Source organism: Octopus bimaculoides, chromosome 15, assembly GCF_046866305.1.
Source record: "Octopus bimaculoides isolate indiv1 chromosome 15, ASM4686630v1, whole genome shotgun sequence".
NCBI lineage: Eukaryota > Metazoa > Mollusca > Cephalopoda > Octopoda > Octopodidae > Octopus > Octopus bimaculoides.
Genome location: NC_142942.1, coordinates 50,598,987 through 50,611,395, shown reverse-complemented (window position 1 = coordinate 50,611,395; position 12,409 = coordinate 50,598,987). Strand labels below are relative to the sequence as shown.

At 38.1% G+C, this 12,409-nt stretch overlaps 1 protein-coding gene across 2 annotated transcripts in view; it reads right to left on the bottom strand.

Moving 5' to 3' along the window:
* LOC106870807 (uncharacterized) overlaps positions 1-877 on the bottom strand; it is a 37,856-nt gene extending 36,979 nt beyond the window's left edge. Inside the window, exon 1 of one of the 2 annotated variants that reach the window (XM_052973312.2) lies at positions 392-877. The gene's annotated coding sequence lies outside the window, so the exon portion shown is untranslated. The remainder of the gene's footprint in view (positions 1-391) is intronic. The other variant, XM_052973314.2, reaches the window with a different exon arrangement.
* Positions 878-12,409: the final 11,532 nt, after the last annotated feature.

The window sequence follows — 12,409 nt, the reverse complement described above, 5'->3', positions numbered from 1 at the left end:
TCTTGTCTACGTTTTGTTGCAATGTCCTGTACCCAGATATGCACCTATACATACAGGTGGATGTCGGTATGCACATACCTGTACGTATATATGCATATACTCATTTACTATTTGTTTATATATATATATATATATATATATATATATATATATATATAATGCAATTATTGTTACACTAGTCTTATATATACACACACACAAACACACACACTCAAAAACTTTTGTACATAGCGACTTCGACATCATTGACATAGTAACATTGAGAATTCTATCAACAAAGTCCGCGTCGCCGTCACCAATACCCCAAGAAACAAAAAAAACAAAAAAAAAAACCACCGCTGACATCAACATCACCAACAACAGCAACATCTACAACAAGAAAAGCTCTTACTTGTGGATTCCTTCCAGACGAAAAATCCAAGATCAAAGAAATATTGGTGTCGGTGTAAAAGCTAAGATTCCGTAAACTGACTCGAAGCTGGCTTGCGAGTAGGTGTGAATGTGAGATAGTGTGTGTATGTATTGAAGGTAGAAAAGAAAGGAAAGAAGACAGATATGTAAGGCAGAGTGAGAGAGAAAGGGAACGAGGGACATAAGTAAAATATATATAGAGAGAGAGAGAAAGAAAGAGAGAGACAGAGAGAAAGAAAGAGAGAGACAGAGAGAAAGAGAGTATGCGAAGTAGAAGTGCAGGCAAGAGGAAGTAGAGAGGAACAAACAGTTGCAAAAAGAGAGTAGTAGTAGGAGAATGAGCTAAGAGAGGGAAGGAAGGCGCAGGTAAGAGAGAGAAAGAGGAGTGGGATTAGTTGTATCTGTTTACTTGTAATCGAATCGTTGTCGTGAGACTGTATGTGTTACAAGGTAAGCTTTCCTGCATGTTATGAGGGTAGAAAGAAAGAAAAATAAATGAAATGAAATAAAATACAATAAGAAACTCGTGACGTGCCATGAAATTCGGTATGCAATGTAAATTTATCATATATATATATATATATATATATATATATATATATATATATATATATATATATATATATATGTAATCCTTCGACTGGTGCGGGTGTTACGTCCCAATAACCTTCGCGATAGGTGAAAATCAGCGAAGTAGAAACTACTGTGTATATATATATTTATTTTATTATAAATTCAAAACAACCCCACGGGGAAATCGACGCAAGCTTAAATAATAAACTGTGATAGGTTAACCGCGATATGGCGAGAGGTTACTATACATACATACATACATACTTACATACATACATACATACATACATACTTACATACATACATACATACATACATACACACATATACACACACGCGCGCACACACACACACACACACACACACACACACACACACACACATATATATACATATATATATATATATATATATATATATATATATATATATATATATATATATATATATATATATTATTTATTTATTTATGGGTTTCAGCCAAGTGGCTGTGGTCATGCTGGAGCACCACCGTGATTTTCCGTCTTTATGCTGTGCTCTCTTCGCGTTCCTTGCATGGCTCTTCTCCCCCACCTGATATAGTCCAATCAAGAGTTTTGATGGCACATCTGGTGTATAAGAGAATTTGACATCGCTGCCCTAAACTGTGTCTCATTTCGAGCCATTGGTTCGTCTGGTATCGTGGAGAGGAAAGCGTCGAGTTTTGTCTTGAAGTCCTCCACATCCATGTCTTGCAGGTCTTTCAAATGTTTTGGCAGGGCATTGAAGAGCTGAGGTCCTCTGAAACCGAGGCTGCTGCAGTATCTCGTTCTTATGTGAGATGCAGTGGACGGTACCTTTGGCACCATGCAGTGGCGACCCGTGCGGGGCATTCCTGTAGTACTTGATGCCAAAGTTTGGCACCAGTCCTTCCAGTATTTTCCATATGTATATTATTACATATCTCCCCCACCTGCGCTCAACACTGCTCAATATTTGCGTTTCCCTAGATAGTTCTCCATTGGCTGCAACTGTCTGACTTCTACCATTCAGGAAGTCATGCAGCCATTCTCCTAATTTACCAGCTCTGCCAAGGTTTCGCAGCTTGTGACATATCAAGCCATGATCAACTTTGTCAAAGGCTTTTGCAAAGTCGAGATATATCACATCAACATTTGAATGGTCAAGTAGCTGCTTCAGGACCCAGTCATAATGCTGCAAGAGCTGCGTGAGGCAGCTTCTACCTGGACGGAAACCATGCTGGGTCTCATTCAGCAAGTCATTCCCTTCTAGGAACGCAATCAATCTCCTTCTGACAATTCGTTCCATGACTTTGCTAATATGTGAAGTCAGAGAGATGGGCCTGTAGTTCCCAGCCTCTGCTCTGCTTCCACCTTTATGGATAGGACATATGGTGCCTTCCGTCAGTTTTTTGGGAAGTTTACCATTTGCAAGGAAACTCTGGAAGAGTATCCGGAGTGGTCCTGCTAATTCTTGTTTACACGACTTTAAGAGGACAGCTGGGAAACCATCGGGGCCAGTTGCCGAATTTGAGCTCGGACTCGCGGTCATATTGTTTTGTTGTGTGACATGGAATTGTGAAAATCTTATTTCTGAAGCCAAGTTCTTATTCTATCGAACCCTTTTGCCGAACCGCTAATGTTACGTGGACGTAAACACTTCAACACCGGTTGTCTAGGCGGTAGTGGAGTGACAAACACATACACAAAGACACACACACAGATATGTACATACATTCATACATACATACATACATACATACATACATACATACATACATACATACATACATACATACATACATATGTGTGTGTGTGTGTGTGTGTGTGTGTGTAACTCTTCGAAACGCTTAGTTTTAGAATGGTGACAGCTGATGAAGGAAATGTTCTCTATGGCCTGTGTGTTTTCTGTGCTCTGTTTATGTTCTATTTTTCATTTTGTCCACGTTTTTTTGTGACGTCCTGTACCCAGATATGCATCTATATATACATGTAGATGTAGGTATGTACATACATGTACGTATATATGCATATACTCACATAATATTTGTATTATACACATACATACATACATACATACAAACATACATATATATAAAAATATCAATTTATATAAATAAGGATAAGATCGATATTTAAATATCGATTTTATCAAGTGGCCAGCATGGGAATAAAAACCATGAAAGGTAGTAATTATTCAAAATTATAATTAAGGGTATCTAGTAATTTTTGCTAGTCTATTTTGTCTCTTTGTCTTCTCTCTAGAAGGCTGACTGGAAGTCAATCGAAAATCGGATTATCCAGAAAAATTAGCCTAAAAGTCTCTCTAGGCAAGACATTGATATAAAATTTAAAGAATTCATGACAATAGTGCGAAACATATGCATTAAATTTGTCTCAAAGAAGAGAGCAGCCACATACAAAGTATCGTTCCTCTCCACGAGAAAGTCCTCTATGTTTTTATATAACAGTTGGCTGTTATATATAAAAAAAAATTACAGGTAAATCACTCTGATAGCCCACCTCAATATCTTTTAAAGGAAAAGCTCACATTACAGGATTTAATTTTAGATGCAAGATAAATTCGTTAAGCAGAATAAATTATCGGTTTATCTGGGATAGGATTACCGTACAACTATGCAGTTTTTACTCGCTTCAAATACTAATAACCTCTTGTGAAGTAAAGCGATACTGAATTTCCTTTAACAAAACACAAAAGAAAGGAAGTAGACACACGTTCGATCCTGCCAACTCTGATTTCGTTTCGTACCTTCTGAAATATTTCAAGAATTTTAAAATCGTTTGCTTAGAATATGAATATAAAAGATGTGTACGTGTATGGGTTACACAATCATATGTGTGTGGGTGTCTGTATGTGTATGTGTGTGTGTATGTGGTGTAGGTGTGTGTGTTTGTGCGTGTGTGTGTGTGTGTGTGTTTGGCTTTTGAGGTATGTGATGCGTGTATGTGTGTCTATGTATGCGTATGTGCGTGCGTGCGCCTATGTGTGTATGTGGTGTGTGTATGTATGTGTCTATGTATGTGTGAGCATTTGTGTGTGCCAGAATTTGTGTGCGTGTGTGTGTGTCTTGATTTCTATGTATGTGTATGTGTGTGCCTTATGTATGTGTGAGTGTGTGAAGTGAGAGACACACAGACAGAAATTGTGCGCGCGTGCATGTGTGACAAGACAACGTAAGCTATGTGCGTTTTTGTGTGCGTGCGTACGTGTGTGTGTGTGTGTGTGTGTGTGAATGAATGTGTGTGTGTGTGTGTGTGTATGAGCGCGCGCGAGAGACCGGTTATAAAGTGCGAGCTAACAGCAACGATTTGTATTCAGTGTGTGTTATTTCTTTACTACCCACAAGGGGCTACACACAGAGGGGACAAACAAGGACAGACAAAGGGATTAAGTCGATTATATCGACCCCAGTGCGTAACTGGTACTTATTTAATCGACCCCGAAAGGATGAAAGGCAAAGTCGATCTCGGCGGAATTTGAACTCAGAACGTAGCGGCAGACGAAATACCGCTGAGTATTTCGCCCGGCGTGCTAACATTTCTGCCAGTTCGCTGCCTTTGTGCCTTTGTATTCAGGGTGTGTGTGTGTGTGTGTGTGTGTGTGTGTGCATGAAGGCAGCCACGCCGACTGTGGCAGTGTTCGTGGTGGTTGTTTGTGACAATGGTTGAGGTGGTTGTTGCGGTAATGCTTGTAGTGGTATGTGTGTGCATGTGTGCATGCATGTATGTATATATGTATGTATGTATGTTATCAATAAGTTTCATTTCTGTATTTCTTGTCCATAGAGAAAGAGCCGGACTCTAACATAGATATGTATGTATGTATGTATGTATGTATGTATGTATGTATGTATGTATGTATGTATGTATGTATGTGTGTATGTATGTAAACAAGCGTATATGAGTGCGTGTGAGTGCATGGCTACGTATATTTGTGTCTGTATGTTTGTATTCGTGTATGTAGTTGAATGTGTGTGTGTGTGTGTGTGTGTTAGTATGAAAGTAGCAAACGCAAGGTGTGGCTTCTGACCGACTAGTTTAATTTGTCATTCAGTGTGAATTGTGTAGGGACAAACAATACATACAAAGGTAGGTGCGCGCGGGCGTGCTTGTGTGTATGTGTGTATGGGTCCATGTGCGCATAAATGTGTATATATATATATATATGTATGCATGTATGTAAGTATATATGTATGTATGTAGAAATGTATATATGTATGCATGCATGTATCTAGCTGTCTTTCTGTCCATCTGCCTGTCCGTCTCTCTATCTACACATTCCTGTATGTATGTATGTATGTATGTATGTATGTATGTATGTATGTATGTATGTATGTATGTGTGTATGTATGTATGTATGTATGCATGTATGTATGTATGTTTGTATGTATATATGTATGTATGTTTGTATGTATGTATGCATGCATGTATGTATGTATGCATGTATGTATGTATGTATGTATGTATGTATGTATGTATATATAGAGTAACCCATGAGATTCACGTCAAGTAGTTTTTATCACAACTGAACATAAAAGTACGCGCTCACACACACACACACACACGCACTTATATATAAGACATTAAAAGTGCGAATGCAGAATCGTTCATTCTTAAAAGCTTCTTTATTATAGAACTAGCAGAAATACCCGGCTTTGCCCGGGTTAAAGAGAATAATGAAATCTAAAAACGCCGTCTAGACTACGCAACCCTCAACTGTTAGTAGCTACGATACCATATTTCTACATTAATAACTCTCCAATCCATGCTAGCATGGAACATAGACATTAAGTGGAATGCCAGTCTCTCATCTAGGAGGGCCTTGAAATCAATGTTACCAACAGGGGACTATGTGTGTCGCAGTGATAATAAAAAGACCCAAAGGAGGTCTGCAACGAAATAATTTTACTCAACACTTTGCAAGTGAATCAGTGGAGGCAAAGATGCGTCTCATTTACTTGACAATTTATGCACCACATTGCAGAAATCACAATGAAAGTATATCTGAAAGGGTAGTCTTACACTGTTGGACCGTTGAATTACATCTGTTATGTTCGGGTTAAAATTTCATCAACATCAAAAATATATGAATTTTCATGGGAGTTATGGCCGTTATACATAGAATGTAATTTCCAAATTTCATAAAGATCCGTTCAGTACTTTTGACGTAGTTTTGGATAAGAAAACAAATGACTAATGTGTGTGTTTGTGTGCATGTGTTTGTGTGTGATGGGTGTATATATGTATAGATATCTGTATGCATGTATATATATGTATGTATGTGTACATATTACATGTACATCTATATATATATATATATATATATATACATCTACACATATGTATACATAGACATGTATGCATATAGATCTATATCTATATATATATATGTATGCATATACGTGTACATATTCATGTATATGTATATATATATATATACATCTCTCTCTCTCTCTCTCTCTCTTTCACTCTTTATCTCTTTCTCTCTCTCTGAAAGTATCTATCATTACAGTATCGAAATGTGATTGTTTCAGTTAGTGGAATAACGTGTACATATACATCTATATGTATACATATACATCTCTCTCTCTCTCTCTTTCTCTCTCTTTCTCTTTCTTTCTCTCTCTCTCTTTCTCTCTTTCTCTCTCTCTGAAAGTATCTGTCATTACAGTATCGAAATGTGATTGTTTCAGTTAGTAGAATAGTTTCATTTTTAAAGTGAAAGTATTTGACATGAGTGTTTTTGTTTCACTTTTGACACGTAATACTTAAATAGTGGAGGAGATATTATGTTGCCGTGGGGCTCGAACTCTGCAAGATGTTAAAATTTTTTTTGACTAAAACACAACTGGAACCCTAAGTAAGGCATGTGTAAAATTTCAATGAAATTGGTTGCGTAGTTCTCGAGTTTTAGGGATTCACTCAGACAGACAGACTGACAGACACATTCTCATTTTTATATATATAGACTAGCAGAAATATCCGGCGTTGCCCGGGTTAAAGAGAATAATGAAATCTAAAAACGCCGTCTAGACTACGCATCATCTTTATATATAGAGATGTATATACACACACGCACCCAAACACACGTATATATATGTATATCAATATAAATATATGAAAGTCAATGAAGTTTCGTAAAAGAAGGTGATCATGTACATACTTTCTTGCTGTTGTGATTATAACACCTCGTTGTAAACAATGTTCCTTGTTTTCTCTTGTGGAGCATATACAAATATGTTTTTTTTGCTGCCCACTCTTGAGCAGCCAACATACAGTTGTCCATGTGAGAAGCAGGGCTCTTCCAAGAGAAGACCAGCTACAGACAGTGTTTGACCCTGAGATTTGTTTATGGACATGGCAAAAGTCACACGAAGGGGGAATTGTAGTCTTCTGAATGTAAAAGGAATGTCTGCTCCTGATGGAGCAAGAGGAATTCTTGGAATAAAGACGTCATCCCCTTTTGCACATCCAGAAAAAATGGTAGCCTCGATAACGTGTGACATCATTTTCTAAATAATGCTCATCTGTTATGTTCGGGTTAAAATTTCATCAACATCAAAAATATATGAATTTTCATGGGAGTTATGGCCGTTATGCAAAGAATATAATTTCCAAATTTCATAAAGATCCATTCAGTACTTTTGACGTAGTTTTGGATAAGAAAACAAATGACTAATGTGTGTGTTTGTGTGCATGTGTATGTGTGTGTGATGGGTGTATATATGTATAGATATCTGTATGCATGTATATATATGTATATATGTGTACATATTACATGTACATCTATCTATCTATCTATCTATATATATATATATATATATATATATATATATACATCTACACATATGTATACATATACATGTATGCATATAGATCTATATATATATATATATATATATATATATATATATATATATATATATATACATATACGTGTACATATACATCTATATGTATACATATACATCTATCTCTCTCTCTTTCTCTCTCTCTGAAAGTATCTGTCATTACAGTATCGAAATGTGATTGTTTCAGTTAGTGGAATAGTTTCATTTTTAAAGTGAAAGTATTTGACATGAGTGTTTTTGTTTCACTTTTGACACGTAATACTTAAATAGTGGAGGAGATATTATGTTGCCGTGTGCTCGAACTCTGCAAAAAGTTAAAAAAATTTTTTGACTAAAACACAACTGGAACCCTAAGTAAGGTATGTGTAAAATTTGAATGAAATTGGTTGTGTAGTTCTCGAGTTTTAGGGATTCACACAGACAGACAGACAGACAGACACACATTCTCATTTTTATATATATATAGATAACACACAGTAAGACGGTGGGCGGACAGAATCGTTAGAATGCGGGGCGAAATGTTTAGCGGTATTTCGTCTGTCGGTATTTCGTTTTGAACTCAAAACCCACCGAGGTAGACTTTACTTTTCATCCGTTCGGGGTCGATTAAATAAGAACCAGTTATGCATTGGGGTCGATGTAATCGACTTAATCCTTTTGTCTGTCCTTGTTTGTCCCCTCTATGTTTAGCCCCTTCTGTGCAATAAAGAAATAAATATCCACTTTAAGGCTCTGTCCGAAAGTTGTTTCTGCTGCATAGATATCCTTAGAGTATAGCATCTGGTCGTAACCTGCGAGTGGATTTGTTAGACGGAAACTGAAAGAATCCCATCATACATACATACATACATACACACACACACACACACACACACACACATATATATGTGGGTGTATATGTGTGTGTGTATGTGTTTATATGTGTGCATGCATGTGTGCTATTGTGTCTGTGTTTGGCCTCCACCATCGCTTGACAACCGATGTTGGTATGTTTACGTCCCCGTACCTTAGCGGTTCGGCAAAATACATCGATAGGATAAGTACCTGGCTTAAAGCAAAGCTAAAAAAGACAGTCCTAGGGGGTCGATTCATTCGACTAAAAATTCTTCAAGTCGGTGCCCCAGTATGGCCGCAGTCTATTGACAAAAACAAATAAAAAATAAAAGATAAGATACTAAATCTTTTTTTTTTTTCGTTCGTTCTCTCAAAGCTGAGCATTAAACAATTTGTATTATTTATTTTTGTGTTTTGTCTAGTTTTTCTTATTTTTACAGTACACACGTATTCGGCTGACTTGAGCTAAATTGCCTTCAACTGACTGATTTCAGAGAATACATCAACAAACATACGTCACATCTTTCAATAAAGACGAAATTAAGAGCAGGTAGCTCTTGTACCCATTGTTGTTGTTGTTGTTGTTACGTTTTTACCTTTGCTTTAATTTACAGAAGTTGCTCCCAAATCTCAACCAGAAACATCATGGGCACCTGAAAATGCAATTAAAAAATACCCGATGTCTGCGTATCACATAATCTATAAGACTGAGTGAATAGAGTTGTATTTGCAGAGAGAGTAATTCATGCAAAATATTTATTATTATTATTATTATTATTATTATCATTATTATTATAATTATTATTATTATTATTATTATTATTATTATTATTCAGTAGTTTTATTATTATTATTATTATTATTATTATTATTATTATCATCATCATCATATGAGGTGTGGCGAACAAAATTGAAAGGACTGAATAAAGACATTTTCCTCTGAGCCCAAGCCCTCATTGACCTTTTTAAAATTCCGTTCGCAGAGGAAGGAAGGAATGTGCTGCATCCCCCACCCCCAGTAAATTTGTCGAAAGATGGGTGAATGTGGTGAGAATGGCCCGAGTGCGTGAGAATGGCCCGAGTGCGTGAGGATGGCCCGAGTGCGTGAGGATGGCCCGAGTGCGTGAGAATGGCCCGAGTGCGTGAGGATGGCCCGAGTGCGTGAGAATGGCCCGAGTGCGTGAGGATGGCCCGAGTGCGTGAGAATGGCCCGAGTGCGTGAGGATGGCCCGAGTGCGTGAGGATGGCCCGAGTGCGTGAGAATGGCCCGAGTGCGTGAGAATGGCCCGAGTGCGTGAGGATGGCCCGAGTGCGTGAGAATGGCCCGAGTGCGTGAGGATGGCCCGAGTGCGTGAGAATGGCCCGAGTGCGTGAGGATGGCCCGAGTGCGTGAGGATGGCCCGAGTGCGTGAGAATGGCCCGAGTGCGTGAGAATGGCCCGAGTGCGTGAGGATGGCCCGAGTGCGTGAGAATGGCCCGAGTGCGTGAGAATGGCCCGAGTGCGTGAGGATGGCCCGAGTGCGTGAGGATGGCCCGAGTGCGTGAGGATGGCCCGAGTGCATGAGGATGGCCCGAGTGGCAATGAGACTCTAAAAGTCATGCGACGTCCCTGACTATGACACTATGAATATTTTGAAATTCTATTTCCGATCACATGAACCACTTTAGATATTATTTCAGCAAGCTTAAAGTGATTTCTTTTGTATCGTAAACCATTTACCATTTCTGTGGTTCCCTGTTTCCCTTGACGCCCTGAACATGTGGTTATTCTGCTTAATGGTTAATCCAGCAGTGGAGGCGCAATGGCCCAGTGGTTAGGGCAGCGGACTCGCGGTCATAGGATCGCGGTTTCGATTCCCAGACCGGGCGTTGTGAGTGTTTATTGAGCGAAAACACCTAAAGCTCCACGAGGCTCCGGCAGGAGATGGTGGTGAACCCTGCTGCACTCTTTCACCACAACTTTCTCTCACTCTCACTTCCTGTTTCTATTGTGCCTGTAATTCAAAGGGTCAGTCTTGTCACACTGTGTCACGCTGAATATCCCCGGGAACTACGTTAAGGGTACACGTGTCAGTGGAGTGCTCAGCCACTTGCACGTTAATTTCACGAGCAGGCTGTTCCGTTGATCGGATCAACTGGAACCCTCGACGTCGTAAGCGACGGAGTGCCAACACACACAGTTAATCCAGCGCTGCATGATCCCCTCAAGTTTTCTCAATATGCAACTAATCTCGGACCACATTATCACAATATAGTCATTAATAGATCAGCAAAATTGTGATTCGAAACAGAATTGGCTGCTATTTTCACCAGACCGAACGACATCCACGTCATATCGTGCCGTTGCTGGGTTTTTTTTTTATAGTGGGTGTGGTTAAATGAGTGTCTACATCTAAATCAATGACATTAAAATGTTGTTACAATATAATTATCCCATAAATCTTACAATACACAGCTGTACCGCTCATGTAGTCTTCATTAAGATTTGGTGACGTACGTTTGATAAGATTAGAACTTCAACTTCAAGTCTGAATGCAATAAAACTAGCTCATCCACTCCTCGTCTCTCTCTCTATCTATCTATCTATCTATCTATCTATCTATCTATCTATCTAACTATTTATCTATCATATATGTATATGTATATATATATATATATATATATATATATATATATATATATATATATGGGATCTATTTCAAAACGGGGGCACCAGTTTTCATTTATGTTTTATGTAGTGTTTTTGGTACCGAAAGACTTTCAAACTTCGTATACTTATCTATTTTGTGTTATAGAACAGAAAAAAATTTTTGTATTCGAATTTATTTCATGTAAAAAAATTGTCTTATTTCGATAATTTCTACTAATCACTGACGTCTATTCAGTTGAAAGCAGTTAGCGCTGTAACGGTGTATATCATATTAATCCTCTAACCCTAACTCTAGAATCCGAACTCTAAAATTGTTACACACATAGATACGCACAGCGTAATTTATTATATAAACAATATATGCGTATAAATTACGATTAAACCGGATGAAATATGTCACAGGGAATAACATTTTTATGACCGCCCAGCAGTAACTCTATTCAGCTGAATAGACGTCAGTGATTGGTTGAAATTACAGAAATACGACAACTTTAACATGGAATAACTTGCGATGTACGTTTTTTTGTTAAGAAGTCTAAGAGTAAAAGATGTTTTATATGACACATTCTACCAGTGTTCCAAGTTTCAAAGTGTTTCGTTAGTGTTTCGTTAAGAAAATACTGGTGCCCCCGTTTTGAAATAGATGCTATATATGTGTGTGTTTGTTTGTCCCCCCCCCACATCGCTTGACAACCGATGCTGGTGTGTTTACGTTCCTGTAACTTAGCGGTTCGGCAAAAAGAGACCGATAGAATAAGTACTAGGCTTACAAAGAATAAATCCTGGGGTCGATTTGCTCGACTAAAGGCGGTGCTCCTGCATGGCCGCAGTCAAATGACTGAAACAAGTAAAAGAGTAAAAGAGTATATTGCTTGATCGCAAACAGGTTATAGGAAAACGGTACAGCGTTTAGCAATGGACGGGGTAAGAACTGAACAAAAAAAGCTCATAATACAGGAGTTTCTTATCTTCAGAAAATGTATTCTAGTTGTCAACGAAACCAAGTTATAAATTATTTAAATAAACTCGATATGTGGGCAGTTACACCGAATACCTTGAGTGTGAAACTG